We start from the raw sequence: 16174 nt of genomic DNA, 5'->3' as shown, positions 1-16174 counted from the left end.
TTTAGAGATAAGGTTTTTTAAGTTTCAGTTATTTCCACCTAGGAGGTGAACCTGGGCCAAAGTATAAGAATAATAGCAGCAAATGTCCTGATGACTTTACAATAAGCTGTGCTAACTACCCATGAGCATTATCTAATAAGGAGTGGTTTAGGAATTGTTAAAGTATGAAATAAGTGTACAGATTATCAATGTGTGGTCTTTTATTTTTTTCTTGCCTGTCCTATCCTATCCTCTACATTCAAGAAAATAAGCAGTGTAGTTTGAGTGAATATGTAACAGACATAAAAATTTCTGTGTCATGCCCAACGTGTTTAGCCAAGAGACCAGGCAACAGTTATCCACTGGACTGTTGCCCATACTCAATATTGGCTCCCATCTGTACCCATCTAAATCCTAGGCCACCCACATGAGAGAGGAAAAAGGGGCTACTGTTACTCAGTCAGCAGTTGCCAGTTACTGACTACATCTAACAATAGAGTATTTCACTTGAGTAAAAAGGTAACCAAACAGGCTTAACTGGAAAAAGATATCAAATTATATCTATGAGATGGACTACTAATGAACGAGTTGTTTAAAAATGAATGGGTTTCCAAATACTTGAGGAAGAGAAAGACTTCATTCTTTCCTGTTGCCAACACCCTGTTGTTAATGAACCAGGAAGTTTGCTGAAACAAGTTGTGAATTTAAATTATGAAATATCCTTCCGTTTGTTCACAGTATGATTTTTAAGTTATATTTGAGAGTTATATAACTTTTACATCAGAACAGTAGCAGTTATTTCAAATAACTGAGATGCTTTTTAAAAAATGAAGTTAGTTCACATTATGGATTGTGAATTAATGGTTCATAAACCAATCTTCTAAGTGGTTTTAAAAGTCATTAGGCTCCCAAGCATGTTTAATCAAAACATGCATTATGTTGTTCATGTTTATCAATAATTCCCCTCTAGATTCTCCTTTGAAAGTTGAAGGAAGCAGGTCCTTACTATTTTGTTTTCTGTTTAGTCTGTTCTGCATGTTCCCCAGAGGAGAGTGTTGGTGAGAAATGGTGACACCCATGAGGTTGTTGTATTTCTGTCATGTGCAAAACTGTATCTCCAAATCGTGCCCGCCCCTTTGATTATAGAGGCAGTAGAGCCATTCCCTTTAGTGAATAGGCCCAGGAATAAACATAAATGAATATCCTATATTGTCTCAGGGTTTTTAACAAGCATAGATTGTAATGTGATTATAATTTGAAAAGATTAAAAAACTCATAAGAAATAAACCATCTTTTACCGAACTCATAAATAGAATAAATATTATTTTGGTTTACTGTAGTGATATATGTATAGATGATCAGGTTACTTACTGACTTTGAAATCCTCATAGAGAAGAGCTGTGAAAGAGAAAAGCATTCAGTTTAATTCTATTTTTTCTCCCTCTTTCAACTATATTAAAGATTCCCTGTTGTACATTCCATCAAACGACTTTTGATGGTTTTCTGAACATCTCTGCCTCTGGTCTAGTTTATTAAATTTCCTGCCAGTGCCACCACTGGGAAGGGAAGGATAAAGAACTTCTGTTTCCTAACTTAGTCTCAGGGAATTTATTTTAAGCATTTCACACCCACCAATCTAACTAAATATTAAAAAGAATATTCTCAGCCGGGTGCAATGGCTCACACCTATAATCCCAGCACTTTGGGAGGCCAAGGCTGGTGGATCATCTAAGGTCAAGAGTTTGAGAACAGCCTGGCCAACATGCTGAAACCCAGTCTCTATGAAAACTCAAAAATTAGCCGGGCTTGGTGGCAGGCGCCTGTAATCCTAGCTACTTGGGAGGCTAAGGCACAAAAATCACTTAAACCTGGGAAGCAGAGGTTGCAGTGAGCCGAGTTCGTGCCACTACACTCCAGCCTGGGCTACAGAACAAGACTTTGTCTCAAAAAATAAAAATAAAATACAGAGAAGATTCTCAGGACTGCTCTTTGCTCTTTGGGTGAAGATTAAATAATTGAATAATTCTATGTCATTAAATGGATAATATGATTAGAGAATAAAAGGTAACTTTTTTCTCTCTAGAATGAAAAAGAGGAGGAATGTCATATTTAGAGAAAAAAACTACAGGAAAAATATGGAATGTTAATGTTAAGTTCTGGTGCCATTTTATTTTTTTAAATTTAATTTAATTTAATTTAATTTTTTTTTGGTTTTTTTGTTTTTTTTTTTTTTAGATCACACAGCTACTATGTGACAGAACCAGGATCTGAACTGAGGCTATCTGACTCCAAAAACCCACAGGGAGGAAAATTTTCTCCCTTTGGTTTCTGGAGGTTGATTTGTTGCCCCTCTCCATCAAAACAGGAGGAATGCAAATGGTCAGGCCTTTATCAGGGACAAGTAATCTCTTAATGACTGACGTTCTCTAGTAATACTGTCTTCTTCTTCTTCTTTTTTTTTTTTTTTAAGATGGAGTCTCACTCTGTCGCCCAGGCTGGAGTGAAGTGGTGCAATCTCGGCTCACTGCAACCTCCGCCTCCTAAGTTCGAGCAATTCTCCTGCCTCAGTCTCCCAAGTAGTTGGGATTACAGGGGCCTGCCACCTCACCTGGCTAATTTCTGTATTTTTTTGGTAGAGACAGGGTTTCACTATGTTGGCCAGGCTTGTCTCAAACTCCTTACCTCAAGTGATCTGCTCACCTTGGCCTCCCAAAGTGCTGGGATTACAAGTGTGAGCCACCACACCTGACTTCTGGCGCCATTTTAAATTGCACTTCAATTTTTTTTTTAGTTTCAGTAAGAATACACAGCTTAAAAAAAAAATCCAGATAGTACCAAAATGCCAATAATGAATAGCGGTACTTTTTTCTATAAAGTACTTTAAAATAATGGTGAAGCTTTAATTTGTAAAACATGCATGCATTGTTGGATCAGTCAGACCAGAACTACTTTGGATACCACAAAAAGGGCACTTCAGCTGCTCACAAAAAATATTCGATGTCTATGAAATCAGAGTTTCAGAGCCAGCAGAGCTGCACCATCCAGGACCTCCATGTTGGCTGCAATGTGCTGCGCACAGCCAAGGAGGTAGGTATTCCATTATCTGGACATCTACTTCAGGAACCAGTGGCTGAACATACCACTGTTCAGCTTGGATAAGAGGCCTTTGGAATTATTAGATGTTTTTCATCATCCACTCTCCCTGTAGAGGTGCTGTTCCTCTTGGCCACCTTCCAGGAAGCTCTGGTAAATGCTGCTAGCAGCTGGAATGCAACCAGGCCAGGGGCTCCCAACTTGGGTGTCCCAGGTCTGAAAGGATCAATATCATGCTTCACAGCTTTAAGTCATTCAAAACATATAATTAGAAAATTCTGGTCTATATTACCTCTCTCACAACTGCTGAGCAGCATATTAAAAAAAAAAAATGAGAATTTGGAGCAGAGAGCAGTACTGGAAGAAAGAGGCCATTCTCAATTATCGATGACTTACAACAAGAGTTTGCAAAGAAAATGTTAAAGGTCAGCAACTTACTGAAGTTCTAGCTTTGCATGGATCTGTATAGCAACAAATTGAAAACAGACTATTTGAGTAATAGAAATAAATTTATTGAAGACTACTGTCTGAATTTGGAGCATCACAGACTGAGAGACTTTCAGCTGTTTGATATGTAAGCCTTTCTAACATAGACCAGCATGAGATGGAGACCAGATAAAGTCACAAATGGAGTAATAGGATAATGAAAGAAAAAAGAATACAGATAGACCTTTGCTTAAGCCATGTTAGGCTGAAGGTTTTACCAGTTTCCTAGTGAGAAGGAATAAAACAGTGCTAAAACCATATTGATAATTATTTGAAATTTGTGTGGTGTGTATGTGTGTATATATGTGTGTGTGTGTGTGTGTGTGTGTATATATGTTGGCATACGCTTACACATGTTCACATATTTGTTTATAATTTATATTCTTTCTTATTCTAAAAAGAATTTGAGGCCAAGCAAGGTGTATATATTCCTGATTAAGTTCATTGCTTAGTAAACTGACCATACTATAGTTCTTTCTATAGTGGAAATTCACTTTAGTCATTCTCATCTAAAATTCTTTTTCTTGTCTTTAGATTGTCATGTTAAAGAACCTTTTCTTATATTATTTTTTAAATGGCTTTTTCTCAACCCAGTGAACCCAAGTGATAACACTCTAGATTCTGGGTCTAGAAAGAGTTAGGAAGTAAGCAAAATTCCTCAACATTATGGGTGATATTCTAGATTATTCTAGGTATTCCTAGATATTCCTAGATATTCTAGGTATGCTATATATTACATGGTCAGTCTCTGAAACTGTAAACACTGAAGTCTCTTCAAAAGAATCTCCACAAAGTATGTACCATCACGTAAGGGTTGGTTGGTTGGTTTTAATTTATTGGTGTTTTTTCTGTTTTCGCATATTGGTGTCTAGGGAAGCAGAGGAGTACATTGGAAAAAGCAGAGTTTGGAAAATAGGTCTTGTTTTCTTTTTTTTTTTTTTTTTTTTTTTTTGAGACGGAGTCTCACTCTGTCTCCCTTGCTGGAGTGCAGTGGCCGGATCTCAGCTCACTGCAAGCTCCGCCTCCCGGGTTCTGGCCATTCTCCTGCCTCAGCCTCCCGAGTAGCTGGGACCACAGGTGCCCGCCACCTCGCCCGGCTAGTTTTTTTGTATTTTTTAGTAGAGACGGGGTTTCACTGTGTTAGCCAGGATGGTCTCGATCTCCTGACCTCGTGATCCACCCGTCTCAGCCTCCCAAAGTGCTGGGATTACAGGCTTGAGCCACCGCGCCCGGCCGGTCTTGTTTTTTAATTTCAAATTTTGTTATTTAGAACCTGAGTAACCTTGGATAAATTACTTTGATAACCTTATGAACCTTAATTTCCTCACTTAAAGATGAGAATGACAACTAATAGCTTGTCTCGCCAGACAGAGACAGAGACAGAGTTATTATATAATATGATACAGAGGTTTTTTTTTTTTTTTTTTTTTGAGATGGAGTCTCACTCTGTCACCCAGGCTGGCATGCAGTGGCACAGCCTCAGCTCACTGCAACCTGCATCTCCCAGGTTTAAGCGATTCTCCTGCCTCAGCCTCTTGAGTAGCTGGGATTACAGGCATCTGCCACCATGCCCAGCTAGTTTTTATATTTTTAGTAGAGACGGGGTTTCACTATGTTGGCCAGGCTGGTCTCGAACTCCTGACCTCAAGTGATCCTCCCACCTCAGCGTCCCAAAGTGCTGGGATTACAGGTGTGAGCCATTGTGCCTAGCCTGAGTTATTATAAAGATCTTCTCACTCTGTTAGCACGGAGTATAAGTTCAACTAATGATTATTCCCCGTATTGCCCTGTCATAACATTAATCTCAAGTTATTGTTATTACTTGATTTACTATTATTACTTATTAAATATTTATTTCCCCTCCATAGACTATAAGCTCTTTAAGAGCAAGGACCATGTCTCTCTTGTATCCCCAGAGCATATCATAGTGCTTGACACATAATAGGCACTCAAAAGAAATTTGGTCAATGAATTATCAAATGAGATATTTATGAATGAATTTAAAAACTGTAGAGTACTGTATAGGTGCATATTAGAGTTTTCCCATTATTTCTATCGGAAACATGTTTTGAATGGCAAATAATCAACTTATAAATGTGCTTTTGTAACACAAAAGTGATCACTTCTAAGCAAGTCCTGCAGTAATAGATTGTTTGCAGAGATGGCCACAAGTCTTCCCATCCCTGTGCCCCTTGCTCTTTTGCAATGTGACTTTGTCACTCCTCCCATTAGGAGGTGGAATGTTTTCCCCTCCAACACCTGGAGTCTATGTTGGCCTGGTGATTTTCTTTGACCAATAGAATACAGCAGAAGTAATGTTATGTGACTTCTAAGCCTTGGCCGCAAGAAGCTTTTCAGTTTTCAACCTCATGCCTTGGAATACTGACCTGAGACTGCTGCATGAGGAAGGCCATTATTACCTGCTGGAAAATGACAAGCTACATGAAGTAAAGATGAGTTTTTCCAGTTGAGGCCCCCCTAGACCAAACAGTACAGACAAACAGACTGCCAGATGCGTTGTAGCCCATCTTAGGCTATCCAGCTCTCGTTAAACTGCCTAATGAGTCAAACTGGCGACATGAGTGAACTAGGTAAGAGTAGTAGAAGGATTACCCAGATAAGCTATATCCAGTGCAGTGTATTGATACATAGTAAAAGTTAATTGATGTTGTAATTGTAGTATCAAAGAAAACTCAAACCACACTTAAATGAGTGGCTCTTTGCTTAGTCCCAGAACTGCTCTACATCTTTCCACAATGGGACTATGTTTTTCACCCCACACATTTTTCACCTCTAAACTGTATTCTCCAAATCCTTCTGAGGAAGAGATCTCCTTTTATCACTTTCCTTGTCAAATCAATGCCCCCAAACTCAGAGATCTGCTTTTCCTCTACAGTTCTGAAGATTCTTTAAATGGAAAAAGATCGATGTTAAAATCTATTTTTACACATGATTTAAATATATTGATTTGGATATTCGCTGTATATACACAAATATTCCATGCATTGTTTTAATAGTTTAAAAACATTTTAAACATTTAAACTATTTAAATGTTTAAAAACGAGGATATAATTCAAATATCACTAATATGGGTATTTAAATTACGTTAAATACATTTAGCATCAATATAAAAGGATAGTGTCACTCATTAAAAGATGTGGTGGCAGTGTGTATATTGACAAAGATATTCTTTATGTCTCAAGTGGAAAAAAGATCAGCCATATAATGACCTGAGGAGCAAGTACGCCATATAGAAAGTCAAGAACCGAGGCTCTGAAACAGAGCATTGTGTATTCTAGGAGAAAGAGACTGGAGTGAGGAAATGAGTAAGTGCAGAATGGCAAGAGGCAAGACATTAGTTTGGAGAGGCAAGAAATGAGTTTGGGGGGCTAGCTGTATATGTTTTAAATTTATCCTAAATGCAGTGTAAAGCAATCTAATCATTTTAAACAGAGAACTGACATGACCTGATTTACATTTTTAAGAGTTTAGAAATATATTTTGAAAGTGGAAATAACAGGAATTACTGATGGCTTAGATGAGGAGGGAGGTGTTAGGAGGAGGGAATGAAAATGAAGAGTCAAGGGGAACAGTTAACCATAGGACCATTTTTTGAGTGGTAAAGGGTGAAGGAGATCCAGATTTAGAGAAAGAGATTCATTTTGGCCATTTTAATTTTGAAATGCCTAGGAGATGGACAAGACAGAGGTCAAGAAGATATTTAAAGATGTGAGTCTGAAACTCAGAAAAAAAGTCTAGCCAACTGATATAAATTTAGGAATTGTCAGCATATAGTTTTTAAACAATGAGAATGGATGAGAGCATATAGGGAGAAAACACAGAATAGAAAAGTGGGTATAAACTCCATCATTTAGAGGTCACATAGAGAAAGAAAAACTGAGAGAGAATGAAGAAGAATAGCCAATTATTTAAGAAAACCAGGATAATGTGTGCTATAGAGCCCAGAGAGGAGAGTATCAGATATGGCCAGTTATGAAAGTTCAGTTAACTGTGGAGAGAAAAAAAGAGTCAGCCAAACAAAAGTTGTCAGTTACCCTTATAAGAGCAGTAGAGTGATAGGAAGATTAAAGTAGATGGAATTTTGTCATTTATTGGCAACATCGATTATTAGATGACTATTTTTAGATTATTCAAGCAGCAGTATCTTTATAGTTCTGAGAGAAAATTATTCTGAACCTAGAATTCTATAGACAAACAAAACATTTAGGGATGAGGATAAATTAAAGACGTTCTCACCTTTTTTTGACTTTTTACCCATTTCAGGGGAAAAAAATTGCTTAAGGAAATGTTCTAGCAAAACAAGAAGAGAACTGAAGAGAGAACATGAGATCCCAGTAAGGAGATCTCAGTAATGGGGTTCCAGTACAAATCTGTTGTAGGTGTGCAATAAAAAGATATTTAAGGACCACAAATATTTAGGCCATCAAGATAATTGATAATAATAAGACAAGAAGCTGGAAGATTTCAGAGAATGGCTTTAAGAAAAAAGTACATTTACTTTATGAAATAGCATTATTAAAACCATAATCATCTTTATGATATGCTGATGATGCTTCTCGTCATCAAGACAGAAGAAATATAATTAAAATCTTTAGTAAAGGCAAAAAAATTATATGAGCCATCGTTTGAAGATGAAATGAACTAAAATGTGTCATTATTATGAGTAATCAATGGACATAATAATAAAAGAAAATCCATTTGACATTGACACCTAGAACATTCTCCTTCAATAGGAGCAGATTAAATAACACAGTTTACATTTCTCTTCTCACACGTCCATTCATACCACTTGATTCTGCAGTGAATAAGACTTACAAAATTATAATGCTGAAAAAATCTTTAATTTTCAAAATAAAAGACAAAATTTAAGACAAACTGCACAAGAAAATTATTCTAACAGCAAATAATACAAATATCAACAATGTAAAAGTACTGGTGTAGCCCATGGTATTTGGGAAATGGAAGGAATTGAAAGGATAAGTTTTTTTTTTTTTTTTTATACTTTAAGTTCTAGGGTACATGTGCACAACGTGCAGGTTTGTCACATATGTATACATGTGCCATGTTAGTGTGCTGCACCCATCAACTCGTCATTTACATTAGGTATATCTCCTCATGCTATCCCTCCCCACCCCCGCAAAGGGCCCGGTGTGTGATGATCCCCTTTCTGTGTCCAAGTGATCTCATTGTTCAATTCCCACCTATGAGTAAGAACATGCGGTATTTGGTTTTCTGTTCTTGCGATAGTTTGCTGAGAATGATGGTTTCCAGCTTCATCCATGTCCCTACAAAGGACACGAACTCATCCCTTTTCATGGCTGCATAGTATTCCATGGTGTATATGTGCCACATTATCTTAATCCAGTCTGTCACTGATGGACATTTGGGTTGATTCCAAGTCTTTGCTATTGTGAATAGTGCCACAATAAACATATGTGTGTATGTGCCTTTATAGCAGCATGACTTATAATCCTTTGAGTATATCCCCAGTAATGGGATGGCTGGGTTGAATGGTATTTCTAGTTCTAGATCCTTGAGGAATCGCCACACCATCTTCCACAATGGTTGAACTAGTTTACAGTTCCACCAACAGTGTAAAAGTGTTCCTATTTCTCCACATCCTCTCCAGCACCTGTTGTTTCCTGATTTTTTAATGATCGCCATTCTAACTGGTATGAGATGGTATCTCATTGTGGTTTTGATTTGCATTTCTCTGATGGTGAGTGATGATGAGCATTTCTTCATGTGTCTGTTGGCTGTATGAATGTCTTCTTTTGAGAACTGTCTGTTCATATCCTTTGTCCACTTTTTGATGGGGTTGTTTGTTTTTTTCTTGTAAATTTGATTGAATTCTTTATAGGTTCTGGATATTAGCCTTTTGTCTGATGAGTAGATTGCAAAAATTTTCTCCCATTCTGTAGGTTGCCTATTCACTCTGATGGTAGTTTCTTTTGCTGTGCAGAAGCTCTTTAGTTTAATTAGATCCCATTTGTCAATTTTGGCTTTTGTTGCTGTTGCTTTTGGTGTTTTAGACATGAAGTCCTTGCCCATGCCTATGTCCTGAATGGTATTACCTAGGTTTTCTTCTAGGGTTTTTATGGTTTTAGGTCTAACATTTAAGTCTCTAATCCATCTTGAATTAATTTTCATATAAGGAGTAAGGAAAGGATCCAGTTTCAGCTTTCTACTTACGGCTAACCAATTTTCCCAGCACCATTTATTAAATAGGGAATCCTTTCCCCATTTCTTGTTTTTGTCAGGTTTGTCAAAGATCAGATGGCTACAGATGTGTGGTATTATTTCTGAGGGCTCTGTTCTGTTCCATTGGTCTATATCTCTGTTTTGGTACCAGTACCATGCTGTTTTGGTTACTGTAGCCTTGTAATATAGCTTGAAGTCAGGTAGCGTGATGCCTCCAGCTTTGTTCTTTTGGCTTAGGATTGTCTTGGCAATGCAGGCTCTTTTTTGGTTTCATATGAACTTTAAAGTATTTTTTTCCAATTCTGTGAAGAAAGTCATTGGTAGCTTAATGGGGATGACATTGAATCTATAAATAACCTTGGGCAGTATGGCCATTTTCACAATATTGATTCTTCCTATCCATGAGCATGGTATGTTCTTCCATTTGTTTGTGTCCTCTTTTATTTCACTGAGCAGTGGTTTGTAGTTCTCCTTGAAGAGGTCCTTTACATCTCTTGTAAGTTGGATTCCTAGGTATTTTATTCTCTTTGAAGCTATTGTGAATGGGAGTTCATTCATGATTTGGCTCTCTGTTTGTCTGTTACTGGTGTATAAGAATGCTTGTGATTTTTGCACATTAATTTTGTATCCTGAGACTTTGCTGAAGTTGCTTATTAGCTTATGGAGATTTTGGGCTGAGATAATGGGGTTTTCTAAATATACAATCATGTCAGTCATCTGCAAACAGAGACAATTTGACTTCTTCTTTTCCTAACTGAATACTCTTTATTTCTTTCTCCTGCCTGATTGCCCTAGCCAGAACTTCCAACACTGTGTTGAACAGGAGTGGTGAGAGAGGGCATCCCTGTCTTGTGCCAGTTTTCGAAGGGAATGCTTCTGGTTTTTGCCCATTCAGTATGATATTGGCTGTGGGTTTGTCATCAGTAGCTCTTTTTATTTTGAGATACGTTCCATCAATACCGAATTTATTGAGAGTTTTTAGCATAAAGGGCTGTTGAATTTTGTCAAAGGCCTTTTCTGCTTCTATTGAGATAATGATGTGGTTTTTGTCTTTGGTTCTGTTTATATGCTGGATTACATTTATTGATTTGCGTATATTGTACCAGTCTTGCATCCCAGGGATGAAGCCCACTTGATCATGCTGGATAAGATTTTTGATGTGCTGCTGGATTCGGTTTGCCAGTATTTTATTGAGGATTTTTGCATCAATGTCCATCAGGGATATTGGTCTAAAATTCTCTTTTTTTGTTGTATCTCTGTCAGGCTTTGGTATCAGGATGATGTTTGCCTCGTAAAATGAGTTAGGGAGGATTCCCTCTTTTTCTATTGATTGGAATAGTTTCAGAAGGAATGATACCAACTCCTCCTTGTACCTCTGGTAGGATTTGACTGTGAATCCATCTGGTCCTGGACTTTTTTTGGTTGGTAGGCTATTAATTATTGCCTCAATTTCAGAGCCTGCTATTTGTCTATTCAGGGATTCAACTTCTTCCTGGTTTAATCTTGGGAGAGTGTAAGTGTCCAGGAAATTTTTCATTTCTTCTAGGTTTTCTAGTTTATTTGCATAGAGGTGTTTATAGTATTTTCTCATGGTAATTTGTATTTCTGTGGGGTTGGTGGTGATATCCCCTTTATCATTTTTTATTGTGTCTATTTGATTCTTCTCTCTTTTCTTCTTTATTAGTCTTGCTAGCGGTCTATCAATTTTGTTGATCTTTTCAAAAAACCAGCTCCTGGATTCATTGATTTTTTGGACGGTTTCTTGTGTCTCTATCTCCTTCAGTTCTGCTCTGATCTTAGTTATTTCTTGCCTTCTGCTAGCTTTTGAATATGTTTCCTCTTGCTTCTCTAGTTCTTTTAATTGTGATGTTAGGGTGTCAATTTTAGATCTTTCCTGCTTTGTCTTGTGGGCATTTAGTGCTATAAATTTCCCTCTACACACTGCTTTAAATGTGTCCCAGAGATTCTGGTATGTTGTATCTTTATTCTCACTGTTTTCAGAGAACATCTTTATTTCTGCCTTCATTTCGTTATGTACCCAGTAGTCATTCAGGAGGAGGTTGTTCAGTTTCCATGTAGTTGAGCGGTTTTGGTTGAGTTTCTTAGTCCTGAGTTCTAGTTTGATTGCACTGTGGTCTGAGAGACAGTTTGCTATAATTTCTGTTCTTTTACATTCGCTGAAGAGTGCTTTACTTCCAACTATGTGGTCAATTTTGGAATAAGTGCGATGTGGTGCTGAGACGAATGTATATTCTGTTGATTTGGGGTGGAGAGTTCTGTAGATGTCTATTAGGTTTGCTTGGTGCAGAGTTGATTTCAGTTCCTGGATATCCTTGTTAACTTTCTGTCTCCTTGATCTGTCTAATGTTGACAATGGGGTGTTAAAGTCTCCCATTATTATTGTATGGGAGTCTAAGTCTCTTTGTAAGTCTCTAAGGACTTGCTTTATGAATCTGGGTGCTCCTATATTGGGTACATATATATTTAGGATAGTTAGCTCTTCCTGATGAATTGATCCCTTTACCATTATGTAATGGCCTTCTTTGTCTCTTTTGATCTTTGATGGTTTAAAGTCTGTTTTATCAGAGACTAGTATACCCTGCTTTTTTTTGTTCTCCATTTGCTTGGTAGAGCTTCCTCCATCCCTTTATTTTGAGCCTATGTGTGTCTCTGCACGTGAGATGGGTCTCCTGAATACAGCAAACTGATGGGTCTTGACTCTTTATCCAATTTGCCAGTCTGTGTCTTTTAATTGGACCATTTAGTCCATTTACAGTTAAGGTTAATATTGTTATGTGTGAACTTGTTCCTGTCGTTATGATATTCGCTGGTTATTTTGCTCGCTAGTTGATGCAGTTTCTTCCTAGCATTGATGGACTTTACATTTTGACATGTTTTTGCAATGGCTGGCACCTGTCGTTCCTTTCCATGTTTAGGGCTTCCTTCAGGATCTCTTGAAGGGCAGGCCTGGTGGTGACAAAATCTCTTAGCATTTGCTTGTCTATAAAGGATTTTATTTCTCCTTCACTTATGAAACTTAGTTTGGCTGGATATGAAATTCTGGGTTGAAAATTCTTTTCTTCAAGAATGTTGAATATTGCCCCCCACTCTCTTCTGGATTGGAGAGTTTCTGCTGAGAGATCTGCTGTTAGTCTGATGGGCTTCCCTTTGTGTGTAACCTGACCTTTCTCTCTGGCTGCCCTTAACATTTTTTCCTTCATTTCAACTTTGGTGAATCTGACAATTATGTGTCTTGGAGTTGCTCTTCTCGAGGAGTATCTTTGTGGCATTCTGTGTATTTCCTGAATTTGAATGTTGGCCTGCCTTACTAGGTTGAGGAAATTCTCCTGGATGATATCCTGCAGAGTGTTTTCCAACTTGGTTCCATCTTCCCCGTCACTTTCAGGCACACCAATCAGACATAGATTTGGTCTTTTCACATAATCCCATATTTCTTGGAGACTTTGTTCATTTCTTTTTACTCTTTTTTCTCTATACTTCTCTTCTCACTTCATTTCCTTCATTTGATCTTCAATCGCTGATACTCTTTCTTCCAGTTGATCGAGTCGGTTACTGAAGCTTGTGCATTTGTCACGTAGTTCTCGTGTTATGGTTTTCATCTCTATCAGTTCTTTTAAGGTCTTCTCTGCATTGATTATTTTAGTTATCCATTCATCCATTCTTTTTTCAAGGTTTTTAGTTTCTTTGTGCTGGTTACATAGTTCCTCCTTTAGCTCTGAGAAGTTTGATCGACTGAAGCCTTCTTCTCTCAACTTGTCAAAGTCATTCTCCATACAGCTTTGTTCTGTTGCTGGTGATGGGCTGCATTCCTTTGGAGTGGGAGATGTGCTCTGATTTTTTGAATTTTCAGCTTTTCTGCACTGCTTTTTCCCCATCTTTGTGGTTTTATCTGCCTTTGGTCTTTGATGATGGTGACGTACTGATGGGGTTTTGGTGTGGGTGTCCTTCCTGTTTGTTAGTTTTCCTTCTAACAGTCAGGACCCTCAGCTGTAGGTCTGTTGGAGTTTGCTTGAGGTCCACTCCAGAACCTGTTTGCCTGGGTATCAGCAGCAGAGGCTGCAGAAGATAGAATATTGCTGAACAGCGAGTGTTGCTGTCTGATTCTTGTTCTGGAAGCTTTGTCTCAGGGGTGTACCCCGCTGTGTGAGGTGTGAGGTATCAGTCTGCACCTAGTGGGGGATGTCTCCCAGTTAGGCTACTCAGGGGTCAGGGACCCACTTGAGTAGGCAGTCTGTCCCTTCTCAGATCTTAACCTCCGAACCTCTGTGCTGGGAGATCCACTGCTGTCTTCAAAGCTGTCAGACAGAGGCATTTACCTCTGCTGAGGTTTCTGCTGGTTTTTGTTTAACTATGCCCTGTCCCCAGAGAAGGAGTCTACAGAGGCAGGCCAGCCTCCTTGAGCTGTGGTGGGCTCCACCCAAATCGAGTTTCTTGGGAGCTTTGTTTACCTACTTAAGCCTCAGCAATAGCGGGCGCCCCTCCCCCAGCCTCGCTGCGGCCTTGCAGTTAGATCTCAGACTGCTGTGCTAGCAATGAGGGAGGCTCCATGGGCATGGGACCCTCTGGGCCAGGTGTGGGATATAATCTCCTGGTGTGCCGTTTGCTAAGACCCTTAGTAAAGTGCAGTATTAGGGTGGGAGTTACCCGATTTTCCAGGTGTTGTGTGTCTCAATTTTCTTTGGCTAGGAAAAGGAATTCCCTTCCCCCTTGCGCTTCCCAGGTGAAGCGATGCCTCACCCTGCTTCAGCTCTTGCTGGTTGGGCTACACCCACAGACCAGTGCCAACTGTCCGATATGCCCCAGTGAGATGAACCCGGTACCTCAGTTGAAAATGCAGAAATCAGGCCAGGCACGGTGGCTCAAGCCTGTAATCCCAGCACTTTGGGAGGCCAAAACAGGCGGAACACGAGGTCAGGAGATCAAGACCATCCTGGCTAACACGGTGAAACCCTGTCTCTAAAAATACAAAAAACTAGCCGGGCGAGGTGGCGGCGCCTGTAGTCCCAGCTACTCCAGAGGCTGAGGCTGGAGAATGGCATGAACCCAGGAGGCAGAGCTTGCAGTGAGCTGAGATCGCGCCATTGCACTCCAGCCTGGGCAACAGAGCAAGACTCCATCTCAAAAAAAAAAAAAAAGAAAGAAATTGCAGAAATCACCCGTATTTTGTGTCACTCACGCTGGGAGCTGGAGGCTGGAGCCGTTCCTATTCGGTCATCTTGGGTGCACCCTCTGCTCCAGGACAAATCTTTTAATCTTACACAATGGAAGAGTCAGGAAACACTTTCTAAATTAGGTACATCAAGAAATAGGTTTACATATTCTTTAAAGGAATAAAGTAGCAAATAAAATGTAATATAATTTCATTTTAAAAATTGCAAAGAGAAGACTAGGGTAAGAAAAATGGAGAGTACTGGAACTGAGCTAAATTCTCATTGTTCCTTCTCAAAATGTAGAGTCAATGTGTTAAAAAAGCCAGGAGTTGAACCAAAAAGTGGCGGTGCAGCATATGCGTATTATTTTAAATTATGGAGTGACTATCAGAAGTGCTAAAAAGAATTTGATGCTGGTACCTTTTGGGCAGTGTTTTCAAGCTGTGGGAATGAAATCAATTTAGTAGGTTGCACCCTACGTTAGGGGACAAGAAGAAAAAAAAATACTAGGTTGCATTGCACTAGTAAAGACAGTAAAGACAAATAAAATGTGTGAAATGTTTTTCAGCTTTCTGCATACCTGTCAAATGTCTTTCCTACTTGGGTTTTGGCCAACAAAGTACTGTAGGAAGTAGAAATTGGTTGTAAGACAATTGTTTGGCTGCATTTTTATGTTTTATTTTTCCGCTCGTCTGTAGTGTTTGAATTTTTAAACTCATGTGTATTACTTTTATCATAATTTTAAATGTTTCTGTTTTAAATACATAAAAAAATACAAGTTTATAAGCCTTTGTAACACAAAGTGGTATATGTATTTTCTAACAAAAGCAACTATTAGACAATTTTCTTGAGTAAAAAAAAATGACATGCAATCTTACCATTGCTTAGCAAAAATAAAAAGTTAATAGTTTTTAAAGATTACTTAAGGCTCACAAGAGGGAAGGCTAGGGCAGGGGCAGGAGTTTAAAACATTAGAATCCAGGCAATGGATTGAGTAGGAAGACAAAGCAAAAGAAATAAAAAGTCTTAGGCATCATTGTCACAAAGAAAACCAATGCTAAGGATGATCTTGAATACAGCCTTACTTATTGTATGTAGTAGTGTTCCATCTGACAGTGAAAATATTTGGGCCATCTGCATAGTTACACAGGAAACCTCATCTGCCTAAAAAGGAGAAAGTGAAGCGTAGAGAAGAGGTTATTTTTTCTTTAAGTCAACAAATG

This window comes from Macaca nemestrina, chromosome 13 (genome assembly GCF_043159975.1).
Source record: "Macaca nemestrina isolate mMacNem1 chromosome 13, mMacNem.hap1, whole genome shotgun sequence".
In the NCBI taxonomy this organism is placed as follows: Eukaryota; Metazoa; Chordata; class Mammalia; order Primates; family Cercopithecidae; genus Macaca; species Macaca nemestrina.
This window is presented reverse-complemented; position numbering follows the sequence as displayed.